The sequence below is a fragment of the Carlito syrichta genome, unplaced genomic scaffold (genome assembly GCF_000164805.1).
Source record: "Carlito syrichta isolate Samal-C Ts95f unplaced genomic scaffold, Tarsius_syrichta-2.0.1 Scaffold309794, whole genome shotgun sequence".
Lineage (NCBI taxonomy): Eukaryota > Metazoa > Chordata > Mammalia > Primates > Tarsiidae > Carlito > Carlito syrichta.
In genome coordinates this window covers 449,094-465,447 of record NW_007253890.1, presented here as the reverse complement: position 1 = coordinate 465,447, position 16,354 = coordinate 449,094, and the positions used below count along the sequence as shown (strand labels likewise).

Genomic DNA, 16,354 nt, shown 5'->3' with positions numbered 1-16,354 from the left:
CTAGAGACTTGAGTCAAGTTATCTACAGCAGAAATTGTGGGTGATTTGTCTTGTCCAACAGGTCTCAGCTCCAAGGTTGTATACTGCAATGTATAAGTACTTACCTGTTATTTAAAACAAGTATCAAGGGGAAAAAAATGAAGGAAAAATCAGTAACATTTGTTGAACACTCATTATGTGCCAGGCACTGTACCTGACACAAAGTTTTCAGGATATTCAACTATTTTCCTAACAGATGATGTGAGTCCTGTAACTACCTTGATATCAGACATTTCAAAACCAAGGCTCAGGCAGCTTGTTAACCTACCAAAAATAAATAAATAGTGTGTAATTGTCAATGCTAGGACTTGAGCCCGGGTTTATGGATGCTATAGATATGTTTGCTAACATCCATGTGAACCTGAAAAATATCTCACACACACACACACACACACACACACACACACACACATATGTATGATTATTAGTTGTTGCAAGTTGAATATCAGATACTGATCTAGATCAATAATTCCATCGAATAAATCACAATAGCTAATATTTATGGGTCATTTGCCTGGTACTTTTCATGTATTAACTCATTCAAACCCTCACAACAATTTTATGAGGAGACCGAATTATAATCCTCTTTTTACTGATGGAAGAAACAAGCCCTAGGATGTCCAGGCACTTGTCTGTTTGGTAAGGGTAAACTCTCCCCTTGTGGTTACAAGATGGTGATCGGTATCGCTAAGCTTTCTAGCCTTAAAATTCTAAGGCCAGTAGAGAGATGCTTTCTTTCTCTTCCCAGTATTTCTAGCTAAAATCCCACATTAACCTCTGATTGGATAGAATTCGACACATGCCTACTTTTGAACTAATCATCACAGCTGGGAAATGGAATTTGCTAATTGGCCACCTACTGGGTAACGAGAATGAGGAAGGAAAAATCAGGATGCTGTAACCAGAGGAGGAAATGCATGCTGTTCACTATGGCATGACTTGTGCTACAAAAAAATCTGGTATAGTTTTCAGAATGGGCTTCCATCCCTTCTGCCTCACTATGAACCCGGGTCTTTATGACTCAGATGAACCAGGAAATTGCTTTAGTGTAAACCTAGACTTACTGAAATTCTTGTCAGCTCCAGTTTCCATAGTTTTGAAGCCAGGAGCACCAATCTATTTCTGATGCTTTAAATAACCAACCATTGAAATTAAAATCAAGTTCTGAACGTTTGCAAGTGAAACCTCAAAATGTCTCTTCTTGCCAAACTGGAATGTAGGAGCAGTCAGGGCTGGATGTAGCTCAAGAATCTATCATTTATTTATTTATATTTATAAATGATAGATTATTTGTATTGCCACAATAACGCCATGTAACAAATAACCACCAACACCATCAGCAGCTTCCAACAACACATATTTATTTTTGCTTATGAGTCTCTGGGTTAGCTAGATGGGCCTGTCAGTTGGAGCTCACTCAGGTATGTGTGATCAGTTGCAGTAGGCAAGGTGGCTTTGCTGATCTTAGCTGGGCTTTCTTACATATCTAGAGCCTTGGCTGAAACAACTGGGTGGACTCAGCCACAGTTGTAGTAGTAGTCCTCCAGCAGGCTAGCCCAGAATCGTTCACATAAAGAAATCAAACAGACAAGAGGGTGGAAATACATAAGGTGTCCAGTTTGCTACTCTCCCGTTGGCCAAAGCAAGTCACAGAGACCAAGTCTAGAGTCAGCATGGGAAGGGACTACCCAAGGGCATGCGTAGGAGGTGACATGCAAAATTGGGATACTAAATGTAATAAATCCTTCATAGGTTCCTAGTGTGTTCTTATAGCTTCCTGATGGGGGGTAATCAAGCAGTAAGAGTTATGGCACAACTAGCAGAAAAATGGAACACTGTCACTCCTAGCCCCTGACTCTGGCCTCATCAACACTGAATGTTAGGACCACCTAGCCAGAGGTCCCAGTCCTCCTCGTTCAGTCATTTTGTTATTCACTCAATGAGCACCTTCCTTCCTTCTTTCCTTCCCTCCTTCCTTCCTTCCTTCCTACCTTCCTTCCTTCCTTCCCTCCCTCCCTTCTTTTCTTCCTTCCTTCTTTCTTTCCTTCTTTCCTTCCTTCCTTCCTTCCTTCCTTCTTTCCTTCCTTCCTTCCTTCTGAGACAGGGTCTCCCTCTGTCACCCAGGTTAGAATGCAGTGGCATGATCATAGCTCACTGTAACCTCGAACTCCTGGTCTCAAGCAATCCTCTCACTTCAGCCTCCCAAAGCTAGGACTACAGGTGCTACCACCACACCTGGCTAATTTTTAAAATTTTTTTGGAGAGTCAGGATCCTGCTTTGTTGCCCAGGCTAGTCTAGAACTCCTGGCTTCAAGTAATCCTCCAGCCTTGGCCCCCCAAAGTGCTGGGACTGCAAGCATGTAAATGAGCATTTCTTGATGGTCTGGGAGCTAGGAGACAACAATCAGACAGTTCCTACCCCCAGAGGGCTGTCTCCCCTGGGGAGACAGGTCTGGAAATCAATGGTTGCATTTAGGTCCTTAAGCACTGAGCAGAGATATGGGTGAAGGGCTACAGCAGCCCAAGGGGTGCACCTGCCCCACAATTATGATCAGTTACAGAACAGCCTCCCCTGAGACTGGGGTAAGGGGTCTTCAGGCCATTCAGACCAGACCACGAGCATTTCTTGCCTCCCCCTTCTATCCTCGCCCTGCCTCCCACTCCTCAGAAACTGTGGGGAGGGGCGGCTCAGCTTCTCCTTCCAGATACTAGTGAGTTGGTACTAACAATTTCCAGGGGACCAGTTACCCATGCGGCTGCTGAGTCCTGTTCCTGCCCTTCTCCCCTCACCATGGGCTGGGGCTTGGGTAAAGCCCGTTTCTGCTTGTCTGGTGAGGATGGGTGTTCTTCAGAGCAGTATACGCCTCAAGATGGGCTCTATGGCTGTGCCAGATGTTTGACATATCCAGTCTTGCATCACTTGAAGACAGGGAAACATTCTGGGAAACATGTCTTTAGGTGATTTCATTGTTGCACCAACATCCTAGAGTGTGCTTACGCTCAGCTGGATGGGGTAGCCTACTCCACACCTAGGCTAGATGGCATGGCCTGCTGCTCTTAGGTTACAAACCCACACAGCATGCTACCATACTGAATATTGCAGGCAATTGTAACACAATGGCAAGCATGTGTGTATCTAACCATAGAAAATGTTCAGCAAAAATACAGTACTATAATTTTAGGGGCCCACCATCCTATGTGCAGTCTGTTGTTGGTGGAAATGTCATTCTGTGGCACATGATTGCACCATGTCTCTTTTTTTTTTCCCTTACAACAACGACTTGAAGCAGATATTCTTATGAGCCCCATTGTACAGATTGAGAAACTGAGGCCGAGCAAGACGAAGTGACTTGCTAAGTTCACATAACTAGGAGGTGACAGGGCCAATATCTGAACAGGCTTCATGCCTAGGAGCTTCACCACAGGGCTCAGCTTCCTGGCGAGGCAGCTTCCACTCCAGTTACCTGTGCCCTCTTCAACTCCTTGTCACAATGTGGGTTTGGATCTGCTCAGGCCACGTAATACAGAAACACTCTTCTCCATGAGCCAAGAGATAGAAGTGGAGACACTGCATTGAGAAGAGCCCAGCCCATTCTCCTTTTAAGCTGGCTTTGCTCTCGCTTCCCACAATCTCCCCTCCTGCCAGGAAGCCGGCTCTCCTCACTGCTCCTGGGAGCCTCCACCCAGGGAAAACAGGAGGTCAGAGTGTGGGCAACAGGCCAGCAAAATCAGCTCGAAACAGCTCTTTCTTTTCTGCCCGCAACGGGTCCACACCCTGGATGCATAAATCCTTTATTTTATTTTTATTATTATTACAGCTCAGGGTCCAGCATGGGCCATAAACGGATTTAAGAGGCTGCTAGAGTATAGAATTTAATATAGTTAGCATCATTAAATAGTGGCACAGCAAAGCCACTTGGGGAAGTCTGAGCCCCTCCCTTCCCTCAACCCTCTCCTCATCTCCTCTCACCTCACTCCTGTGTCCTCAAATTCTCTGGCAAAGATTTCCTGGGGGCGGGGGATGGGGTGGGCCCCCTCTGAAGGGGAAGAGCAGAAGGAGAATAGAACAGAGGCAAGAAACCCAGGCAGGGTGGTTTCCTAAGTCACCTTTTCCCAGGGTGTCTGCAGCCCTGGTGGACAGGGCATTGGACAAACGGCCAATTAGGGACACTTGGGGGAGATGGGATGGAGCTTTCTAGATAAGCATGGGGTTTATCAGTCTATAAAAATACCACTTTCACTTATCTGCTGCCTCCTTTTCCAGGCTCCTGGGAAGAGACGGAAGGGTGGACCAAAGAAAGGCTCAGAGAATGCGAGAGGGAAGTCAGGGACGAGGGGTGCTTGGCGCAGGGAGGGAGGAGGCACCTCAGGGTGGCAAGGCTCAGAAATATGCTGCAAGAAGGGTTATTTTTCCCTCCAAACTTATCATAACTCGAACTTGTGTTTTTATTTTTCTTCCATGGAGGGAGGAGAGCGCTATAGCCCTATGCACTTTATCAATTTCTTATGCAGATGGCTCTTGCTGTTTTCTGACTTCACAATGGGTTTATCAGGGTATTAAATGAATCTTTGATATAACAATATTTTTGACTTACGATGAGTTTATTGGGTCGTAGCCCATCATAAATCGAGGCGCATCTGCACGTGTTTATATATGTCTCCACAACCCAGGGTCTGAGTCCATCTGTTAAAATGCCATCATATATTTTGTTTAACACATATTCATCCAGTGTTGATTATGTGAAAGGCATAGTGTGCGGTACGTGGGATGCCATGTGGGATAAGACAGCCATGACCTCTGTTTTCAGCTTGGAGTCTAAGGTTAAAATGTAACAAACAAGCACATAACAAAACCGACAGTGAATGCATCATGCTTGTTAGACATCAAGCTCTCTCCTAAGGACTTTGCGTCTAAACCCTTGCTTAATCCTCACAAAAGCCCTAGGTGGGAATGTCATTGTTAGTTCTGTTTTACAGATGAGGAAACAAACAAATACATAAGCAAATTAACATCTAATAGTGGCCAGTGCTATGAAGGAAATAGAATAGGGTGATGGGATGGAGAGAGGGAATTAGATAGTCAGGGGGTCAGAGTTGGCCTTGCTGTGGAGGTGACCACAGAGGAGGCAGCTGTGAGAAGAGCTGGGAGCTGAAGGCATGGCATGTGCAAAGGTCCTGGGGTAGGAATAAAGGCTGGTGCAGATGAGGACCAGGGAAGGAGGTAGGTGGAATGGAGAGGAATAAAGGGGGAAGGATGTGAGGTGGAAGTGGCAGGCAGGGGCCAACTCCTGCAAGGCCTCCATGATATGAAAATGAGTTGGAATTTTATTCTAAGACTTTTGAGATGCCCTTTGGCTTGTTGTAAGCAAGGATGGGACACGATCTGGTGCATTTTTGCTCAGTGTCAGATAGTCCAGGCATCCTTGGAGGCTAGATGGGACCACTGGGTGGTGACAGCAGTGGTGGTGGCCAGGTGGGAGGGGCATCTAGGAACCTCCCAGAGGTTGCAGTCATTAGGCTTGCATTGGAGGCAGAAGACGGAGGTCCCAGCCTCAGCTCTGCTCCAAAGTCCTGGAACTTCAGTAATTCTTTTCCTCTCTCTGCACCTCTCCATCTCAGCTTCCCTATATGTACAATTAAAGAGTTGGGTTAAGTAATGCTACAAGTCCTACCCTGTACAATGGGTCTATGTCAAAATCCTTGGACTTGACAAATGCCCAAGGAAGGGATGGGCTGAGGGTACAGCACGCAGCTGGAGACAGGCTTTTCCTCTGTCTGCCTAAACCCCAAAGTCCTTTCTCCTCCAGAGTTGGTCATTCCTAGTCTGGGTGGGGCCTGTTGAATCAAAGCAGTCTCTCCAGGCAAACCTTGCCATGCCATTGGGGGATGCCTGCTAATCATGCCCATTACTTCTGCCAGGTTGGGCAGGGGCAGCCCACCTCTGAGTGTGTCTGTGTGCATGGCTGCATAAAAGGAACATGAGGATCAAGATTGATGGGTGGTGGACCCTGGGATGATGCAGTGACTGTGTGAATGTAACCACCGGGGTGTGTGTGCGCATTCATGTGTGTATGTATGGACTAATGCGTGTGACTTGGGGGACAGACCTGGGATTGGGAGTGTGGCTGGTTTGAAACTGAGTGTGTGTATGTGTGTGTGACCTCATGCATATAGGTAACCAGGAATATGCGTAAGCCTCTGTATGTGAGCAATTCGATGCACACACATGTGGCCCTGGTTGTGTTGTGTGTGTCTGACACTGAAGAGGCGGAATATACCGGGGGTGAGGGACAGTGAGTGGCTGTGTGTGAGGGTAAGTAAGTGGGAGTGTAAGTGTAATAGCTTGTGAGTGTGTGTGGCCAAATTGATGTCCGCATATGCACAGGTGTGAGCCTGTGGGTGGTTGCATGTGAATGGAATTGTGTATCCAAACTGGTGTGCATCGGTGGGTGTGTGTCGTTGTGTGATGATGCATATGAGAGTAAGTGACTGATGAGTATATGAGTAGTGCTGTGTGGTTACCTGCCTGTGTGAAATGGTATGGGGATGTGTGTACTTGTACGTGTGTGTGTGTGTGTGACTGACTTAGGGTGTTTTTGTGGCATGCTGCTGTACCTGATCATGCAGAGGGTGACTGTGCATGACCTTGTGTGCTCTAAGAAACTCCCAAGTGGCTGGGTTTGGGGTATCTTCCTTCTTGACCCCTAGGGGACAGAAAACCAGGGAGGCAGTGTTTGAGCGAGGCCAGGCCACTGAAAGCAGGAGAGCCCCGTGCCATCAGGGACAGAGGGTTGAGGCCAGAATGTTGCTGCCACATTCAGCACGTGGCCGGCAGCTGGCATAGGGACCAGCTCAGTAGCCCAGGTAAAGATTCCCCAGCCCGGGAAAGATTTGCTGCAAGGAACTGTCTCTGATCATTCCAGCCCTGGAGCTGTCATCCTGGCATCTGTAGAGCAGTGGGAGCAGTAAACTTGGGGGACAAGGTCAAAGGCTGCCTGGGGGCAAGGCACGTGTGGACAGCCAGGCTGGTGCAATGAATGAACTTCCAAGAAGTAAACCTGGTTAGGATTTAGGGATGGGGGAAGACCCAGAAGGGTCTCTGTGTGCAGGGAACATGTGCACAGTTTAAGGGGTGTGCTCTGTGGGTCCGTGGGAGGGTGGTGCTTGTGTACTAACTACCTGCATCCTCAGCTGTGCCTTCAAGGTGAGCAATCTGTCCTGTTTGTTTGAGTCCCAGCACAGATCTTGCACCTGATACTTCCAACCTACCAAGGGTGTGGAGGCTTCCCCTGAGTACTGGGGACAGGGACGGAGTTGTGTTGACAACACTGTCCCCTCCATTCCCAAGCACCTTTTGCCCAGTTCCCAGGAAGTGGCTGTGGAATTTGTTTCCAAATATAGACTCGGGTGGCCCAGGCTGCCTGTAGACGGCCCCTGCGGCCTCCTGGGCTGAACAGCAGAACCACAACTGCCTTCCAGGAGGTGCAGGCCCTCAGGCCACTACGTGGAGCTGTTGGTAAAAATAATAATCATAAAAATGGCCAATAAAAAAGGGGGGAGCTGAGCTCTAGGTTATGAGCCCAGGACACCCTCTGACCTGCAGCGATATTTGGGTGGTAGCTGCCCTACAAACTAATTCTCTCTATACACACACACACACACACACACACACACACAATCTTCCACAATGACCCACACAAGCTCACACCACACATACACAAGGACCCCTAAGCCATGAGCTCGCAATTATTTCCACTTAAGAAGGTCCAAGAGGAAAAGTATACCTGTAAATATTTTTAATGCCCCCTCTCAAGGAAGCACACACAATGACACGCACAACTAACACAACAGCCCAGAGACACATACAGTCCCTCCACAAATGACACACACCAGCTTGCAGAAAGGCTTAAAGGTACTGGCGTATTCAGCCACACAGAAAGCAGACACACAAACCCACCTCTCCAGGTGTGCACTCTGGAACCTCCAGCTTTGTCAGGAGACAGAGGCCGGGAGGGGGCAGGAATGCAGTGAGACTGGCCCCGCTCTGGAACATTCAGGCTCCGGGGTCCTGGGCACTCACCAAGACTCAACCTTGGGGGTCAGGACACAGGGCTCTTGTGGGAGCTATTGTTGGAGAAGGAGGCGTGAGAAGTCTGCGAGGCACCCCCAAACACTGAGCCTGGCGCCTGTCTGCTGACATGGGGTGGAGGGAGCTGGGGATCCCGGAGACCTGTGGGAGCTCCGGGGAGGCCTGGGAGGGAATGCCCTTTGCAAGGAGAAGGGAGGCCGCAGTCTCGGAAAGAATCCCTCCCGAAGCCGGGAGGACCCGGATGGAGGAAACCAAGGGGAGAGCGGGGATCCCTTGCCTCCCTCTGAGGCGCTGCTTGTGAGGTTTGGGTCTCAGCGTCCCCCTCCTTCTAAAGAAGCCCTTCCCTCCTTAACCTGGACGTATGGCAGCCGGCGCCGCACCAGGGGCGACCAGACGGCGGGAGGAATAGTCCAGGGACAGGAAAGCGAAGGCGCGGCCATAGAGGCCGCGGGTCCCCTTCAACACGCGTCCGCCCCCCCCACCCCGGTTCCGAGTCTGGAGCCCCTGCGCGGTCGGGGGTCTTCCTGTGACCTCCCGTGGGGGCGTCGAGGCAGCGAGAGAAACGCCACGGAGCAAAGATAGAAGGGCCGCGCCGGGCGCGCTCTCCCGACCCGAGAGCCGAAAGCCGAGCGCCCAGGCGGGGACCCCCGGGGAGCAGGGGGCCGGGCAGTCGCGTCCGGTCCGGGCGAGCTCCGCGCCTGTCAGGGGCGCCCTCCCTCCGCAGGCTGAGCCCACCGCCCGGGAGGAGACGGGGCGCGGCTTCTGTGCGCACTCGGGAAACGGCCGCGGTTCCCTCTCACGCTTTACCCGATGGCGCCAGAGACTGGGAAGAGGTGAGGAGCTGGGTCCATTTCCAGCAGGGGCTGTGTGTCCTCGGGCAAGCCCTCACCTTCTCGGAGCCCAAGCATCTGTTTCCAGAAACTGAGCCAGGCACATCTTCTCCTCGCCCCCTCCATCCCACCCCTTCTATCTCCTTCCTTCTGCGGGACAGTGTGTACTGGCTCCGGCTGTGGCCAACATGGGCCAGGGTTTGGGAACAAAACAGTGAAGTCTGGGAAGGAGAACACCAGCAAGTTGCCGTCCCCCTTCTTATCCCGATAAACGCCAGGGAATCCAGACTGCGTCGGCAGGCTGCTTCTGGGACTCTCTGCTTCCCCAGTGGGGGGAAAGGATAGTGACATCGGAAGAGATCTGAGTCTTTGCCCCACGACCCGGGGAACAACCGCCTTCAGTTCTGGACTGAACGTGCTTTTAGAGGCTTAAAAAGGACCCTCTGCACTCCCCCAACCGACCAGCTCTTCCCCACCCTCCCTTCCCTGGCTTGGGAGGAGAAGCCTGGTCTTGTAAGAGTCAGATGCCTGGGTTCAAATCCTGCCAGACTGTGGCAGTGGCCAGAACTCCAGAAACCTCTTCTGGAGAGGAGAAACTTTATGGAGAGCTCTCCTCCCTCTGAACGTCTGTCCTGTTTCCCCTCCACAATGATAACGCTGGGGAGCATTGAGCCACCCTCTTGAAGAGCTACTCAGGACCCAGTGTGTGAGCTCAGGCCTGGCCTGCCATAAACATTAGCTGTTAGTGCACTTCAAACGCTAACAGATCTATGAGCCTCAAATACCCACATTTCTCTCTTGGTGGCTGTGTGGACACAAGCAGACTCTTCTGAAAATATTAATGCAAAACGCTGGGAGTGGGGGAATAGAAGGGAGGCTTGGGTTAGGGAAGGGAACATCTCAGGCTGCCCCAGGGCTCTCAGAAGGGAAAGGAAGGGGGGAGTATGACAGCCAACCAGGGGCTTTGGGGACATTGAATTTCCCCTCGGGAGTGGGAGAGGGAAGTTAAATGTCATCTTTCCTGCCCAGTTGGGAGACGGTGGGGTTGGCGGCAGAATGGAACAAAAATGGGGGAACCCAGCAGCAGAGTCACCCCCATCCTGACTTCAAAGGCCTCTAGGACACCAGCCGACTCCTTCTCTTCACTGTGTCTCTCCTGCTCCCTCTCTCCTGTTCCCTCAGTAGCAGCCAGGTCCAGCCAACAGAGCTGTGCAGCCCCTGGCTCTTTCTCTCAGGACCCCCGACCTGAACACAGGAAAGTCGGCCTGCACGGTCCTCTGTCCACCCACAAAAGGAAAAGACTCACTCGCTCTCCCCTCCACTGCAGATTCAAGGAGAAATCGATGCAACCAAAAATATCATTTTGATATTACTGCTATCACATCCACAAAAGATTTTTTCCTCTCTAGAAGGAAAAGGAGTCTAATGTATTCCTTCTCTTACTCAGCCCTTGCAGAAATGAATGTCACAATTTCTACTACCAGACTTGTCCGCTTTCACTTAGGGAAAGTTACTCGAGGCCAGTGGAAGGGTTGCGTGGATAGACGTGGGAGCCTTGTGCCCAGATGGGGGTGGGTAGTAGACGTGAAGACACGTGGGGGCATCTAAACTCCCAGGTCCCTGGCAGAGACTTTTGGGCTGTGGGTTTCGAGTCAGAGATCTCATCCCCTGTGTGTGTCTCTGGGGTCACCGTGATGAACTCAAAGAGGGGTCTTTTGCTCAAGACCCAGCCCCACCTAGAACTATACATCGGGTTTTCTCCCTTGTATAAAAAAGGCAGAAGTTTTAAAATCCCTACTCTGTGGAACCCACCGAGGAGGTTCTGGAAAGCTGAGTCACGGGCAGAAGCATTTTCCAGACCTCAAAATGCAGCAAAGTGCACAACTGTCCTGGGGTGCCCCATTGTTGGAAGCGTGACTCCTGGGTTGCTATGGTGATCAGGAAATTCAGAGTCCTTGCAGAAACCATGTCAGGAACTTTTCCTTAGAACTTCGGTCAGTTGCACCCCACGGTGAAGGTAAGCCACTGTCTTTGCTTCCCCCCAGTGTTTTCTTGGTGTGATTTGGACAGGAAGAGTGAGGTGCCTGGGGTCCCACTCTCAGATCCTTCTCTTGGGCTGACCCCGAAAGCCGGACATCCAGTACCAGGAGGCCAGAGAAGACTGACTGAAGAGGAAGAAAAATTAGAGGTCTCGACCAAGCAATCATTTCAGTGACAGATCCTTCCAGTTTAGGGTTTGACTGCCCTAGCCACCCCCACCCCCACCCACTTCCCTTCACCTCCTCAAGGTCATTACTAGAATTATCACTGTCAGCTCCAGGCTTGGTGGCTGCCTCCACCCCCTCGTGTGTACCCCTCGTGTGCACACCAGCTTCCTCTGGAAGCTGTGGCCTGGAGACTTCCTCTCCTGAAAGTTACTCCCAGAAAGAGAGGCGGGAAGGATTCAGAGATCGCTGCCATGCAGACTAAGCTGGCTATTCCAGCATCAAGAAAACAGTGTGTTAGGCTCTCTTGACCCAAGCAGGCCCAAGTTTGAAGGCCCTGATCAGACCTTAGGAATTTCCAAAATTAATAACCTGACTCATTTTGGCCATAGCCTGAATATTGCCCGAGAATCACTGGGCTAGTTTGGAAGATGTCAGGCAGAACTTTCACAAACATGGTTAGGGTCACAGTTGCTGTCTCCTTTGTTTTCTTTGCTGCTATAAATTCTGCATCTCTGCAGTGTAGACTATGAGGAAGACCCACGCGCCTCCCCTCCCCCTTAAATAAAGCGCCTTATGAAACATCGGATCGAATTCTCTCCAGAGGGGATGGGATGCCTTGCTCTGTGAGGCCCAGCTGGCTGAAAAGAGGACCGCGGGCAACCAGAACTGAAGTCGAAGTTTCGTCTAGGGTTTTGAATCTGGCCCTTTGAGCGAGCTTAACACGTGTGGATTTAATTTCCCTTTCTTTCTTGCTCCCCCCCCACCCCCACCCTGTGAGGGAACAAGAAAAATAGTCTGCCCTGTCGACAGCATGACACTGTTCCTTTTGCCAAAGAAAATTTGTCTTTCCTGAGCCTTGGAGAACAGCGGGCTCCCAAGTTAGCAACGGACCCTTCAGTTGAAGGAGGGGGGACCCAGACGGGCCCCTCACCTGCACCCCAGACTGGGGGAATATTAGCCAAAGTCTCTATTTTACAGGGTTACAGCCCTAGAATTTGGTATCCTCCCATACACATTTTTGGGGGTTTGCTGATGGTATGTATTGGTGCGGTGACTACACTGGAAGCCTATCAACAGGTTCTGAGCTGCAGACATGGTTAGAGTTTTCAGGCTTTGTGTAGCCCACAACAAATCCAGGTTCTTTCAGAGAGTACTCTCACCTTTCTATGCTGGGGACTTCCCAAACTGGAGGGGGCAAGAACAGCGACTTTGTTACATCCAAGCACCACCCTCTCTGGAATGATATTCCCTCTTCAGTTTCTTGTGTCATTGCCCTGAACAGGGAAAAAAAAATCTCATCCACCAAACTTGAAGAGTGGGGAGGAATATTCTCTAAGCATGGAACAACACGAACACGGATAAAGTCAGCAGAGATAATAATTCTTGGTGTAAATACTGGAGAATATGGGATACTCAATCATAATAACAACAGCCAGTCTTTTTCCCACATATTTCCGGTCGTGGGGGGGGGGGGGCAGCTAGGAGCCGAATAAAATATTGGGAAGAGAGATACTGTGGTCCTGGAAAAAATATAATGGAGCCAGATTTAACTAGGCAAGAGTGAAAGTGACCCCTTGAGAAACCAGGGAATTTCCCACCCTCGGACTGACCCTTTCTTTTGCAAATGGAGTTGGTCAAAGTTTAGTTTTGTCATCATTTCTATTGTTACCATTCTTATTCATTTCCCCAGTCCCCCTTCCACGTTTCTCTCTACCTTCGGCCTCTTCCCGGTAGCCACCCGGATCAGGTGGGGGATATATTGGGAGAGAAATAGAAAGGGCTGTATTTTTAAACGAGTTCTCTTTAGAGGGGAAAGCAATGGGGCCATTCTGGGTGTGACTTTCTTCAAAACGGAAGGAGAAAGCGAAGAAGGAAAGAGATCAGCGGCGATCGGTCCCTTTGGTTCTAGTTTGGGCTTTTTGATTAGAAATCTCCACTCTCCTATCCACAGCAGTATTACCATCGGCAGGAATTTTGCAAAATGAGAAAAATACACTTCGGGAGAGAACGGAGCCAGGAGCAGGTCCGGGGGAAGCGTCAGAGCTCGGAGGAGAGAAAGCGAGGTGCGCTTGGCAGCTGGCTCTCAAGTTGACCGCCCAAAGATCAGGGCAAAAGATGGGTTCTCTCCGGGCTGGACGAAGCCTCTGGTTTGCTCTATTCGTGGTGCAGGCTCCGGCGCGTCTGGGAACGCCAGTCTGCGACGCTGGGCTTGAATACTTTGTGAGCCGGTCCAGGTGGTTAAGGGCCCGCGCCCGGGATGCGAGAGATACAGCCGAGGGAAGAGGAACTCGCTGCGCTGGGAGTCTGGCCTTTCCCTTCCAGTCCCAGCGGGGCCCGGGCCTCCGTTTCCGGCCCACCCTGGCCCAGAGGTCAAAGAGGAACTCATCTTACGGAACCAGGGTTTGGGCGAAAGATCTCGGGTTGCGTTCCTGGCTTCTGGGAGCAAACGCTGCACCCATTGAGCCTCGGATTTGGGGAAAGATGATTATGAATAACTCGGGAAACGAAAGCGGAGCAGGGGAAAGCCTCCGCAGCCCGGTCGAGAGGATGGTCGCGAGTTCTGCTCTCTGGAGCAGGCGGGTCTGCGGCCCGGCTGGCCCAGGCGCCCGTGGCCGGCGCTGGGAGCCACGGTCCGCTCTCCCCGCGGGCCTGACCTTGGCTCCGGCAGCTGCTGGGCCGGCCGCCTGCGTCCCTGCACGTTCCGCTGCAGCTCCGGTCCCAAGTGGACCGGGCCTGGAGCCAGGCCATGCTTCGTTCGGAAAGCCCTGGGAGCCGGGGACGCGCAAAACCCGGGATCGAACCCCGAAGCCGGGGACAAGTCCAGATTCAGACGTCCAGCTCCCTCGGGCCCCTTGGCGAGGAACTTACCCTTCCGGAAGGCCCGGCGCTCGCTGACTTGGTGCTGGACAGGCCTAGCTCTTCTCTGCGCGCCGCCGGGAGCGTCTACGCGGTACGTTTGGTAACTGAACCTAGCGGGTTTCCAGACGCGCAAGAGCTTGCACGCACCCACCGCTGGGCTGCTTGGAGATTAAGCCCATTGATCAGACTAAAAATAGCAGTTATTATTTAAAAACAAAATAGAGCGCCTCGTCCCTCTGCGAGCCCTAGTGCTATAATATTTTTTCTGCAGAAATCACCCCCTGCACCCCTACTCCCACGCCACCACCCACTCGCACCCCGCCCCCGCTGGGCCACTCTGGGACAAATTGCATCCTTAGCTAAAAGAGCATTCGCAGCCTTTCTCTCAGCGAGAAACGTGGCAGAGCGCTCTCTTCCCTCTGAACGTCTGTCCTGTTTCCCCTCCACGATGATAACTCAGGCGTTATTGCTAAGCCCTTCTGCAAGCCGGCACTGAATTATAGCGTCCCAAACATAACCGGCTCGAGCAGCGCCTCGATATTCATTTGCCAAGATCTCCTCCTGGGGGTGGAGGGTGGGGGATACAATTTTAAATAATAAGAACTCCAAGCCTTCTGCAAGAGACCTCGTTCTCCTGGAACGAACGCCTCGATTTCTTTCCAATAGGGGTCTGAGGTGGACTCTCCCGCCTTGCAGTCGCTAAGCGCTAAGAAAATCGATCTTGGCTCTATTTGTGTCTTATGTTTGCCACCCCCATTTCCCCCCGGAGAGCGCTGGGTTTGTTTATCTCTTTATTTATTCCTGGGGCTGAGGCGTCCAGGACGGGACTGGTGGCTGCGCAGACCCGGCACTGATAGGCGAAGATGGAGAGAAATTAACCTCCCGCCGCTGCCCCCCAAGTCAAGCGTGACAGCGCGCGGGCCGGTTGCGTGACTCGTGACGTCTCCAAGTCCTATAGGTGCAGCGGCTGGTGAGATAGTCGCTATCGCCTGGTTGCCTCTTTATTTTATTGGGGTATGCCTGGTAATAAACAGTAATATTTAATTTGTTGGAGACCACAAACCAACTTCGAGCTGGGAGGTACAGTGCTCCGTCCTGACAGACGCTGGTCGAAGGCCTGGCCTGAAGAAGCCCCTTTTGGGGATCCTTTGTAAAGACTTCACCCAAACCCTCCTCCCCAGCGAGGTGCACCCCTGGCTTTTACGCTGGAAAGAAGAGGTGGGATTTTTGGAGGTGAGTGTCTCCTGGAGAACTACGGGAGGGGAGTTTCTTCCTGTCCACAGCCCCCTGGCTTTTCACCCCATCTTGGTCCCGCAGAATCCTCCCTCCCTGCACTGCCACTTTTCTCAAGTGAAATCAGAATATCTTCCTGTGTCATCTGGCCACAGTGGATTCTCCCAAAAGGTTTAAAATTCCCAGTTTTGCTTGGCGGCCCTGACCATCTGTGCTCCAGGAACTCAAGAGAATCTGGCTGGACTTTGACTTGGGGGAGTCCCGGCTTTCCCTCTCAGGAGGGGCCTGCACATTATTTATGGGAATTAATTTTATCCACAAATCTCTGAGAACTTAAAGGGATTGGGGAAGTCTTTGTGGATTTCCCCTTCCTTCTACCAGCGATGTAGAAATTCAGGTTTATTCGGGTGCCATATATGTACATATATATGTGTGTGTATGTGTGTATATATATATATATATATATATATATATATCTTAGTCTTGGGGCCTCTGGGCTGTCTTGGAAGGTGAGGGTGCTTCCACAGATAAATAAATTGCCTTGGCAAAGGTCTGTTTGAAAACAAACCTGGAAGGTGGTGTGAGAAGGAGACCTGGCTTTTTCCCCAGTTGCCCCACATGTAGGTCTGGACATTCCCTTTTGGTATTTTGCAGTGAGGGCCTGGCCTGCGACTCCAGCAGAGTGCCACAGAGGGCTACAAGGCTGCTGATCTCTGGGGCATTTCTCTTCCCTCCATCCCTTCCTCCAGACCTTCGCTGGCAGGCGCAAGTCTCTTATCAGAGCCCCCGAAAAAGCAGGATGGTAGGGTATGGGAGGCAGGGGTGGGAACCAGAACAAGGCCCCTGACATTTTTATTCCAAGCACTGAGGCTGGACATCCCAATCTGGGTCTGCTCAGACTGAGACCTACTGACTGTGTTTATGCTTTTATTGACCTCAACTCACCCTCAAAACAATACATTTCAGAGAGGGGAAGGGCAAGAGAGGAGCCCAGTGGAGATGAAAACCCTGGCCAGTCCCCAATGACTGTTTGATTATTTTCATAAAACTGGGCACCGACTTGTGTACACCTGGAGCTGGGGAGGTCTGGGGGCCCG

At 51.1% G+C, this 16,354-nt stretch overlaps 1 protein-coding gene across 2 annotated transcripts in view; it reads left to right on the top strand.

The window, feature by feature from the left end:
- The first annotated feature begins 14,630 nt into the window (after positions 1-14,630).
- TBX5 (T-box 5) overlaps positions 14,631-16,354 on the top strand; it is a 50,668-nt gene continuing 48,944 nt past the window's right edge. For both annotated transcript variants that reach the window (XM_008067858.1, XM_008067856.1), the window contains exon 1: positions 14,631-15,257. The gene's annotated coding sequence lies outside the window, so the exon portion shown is untranslated. The remainder of the gene's footprint in view (positions 15,258-16,354) is intronic.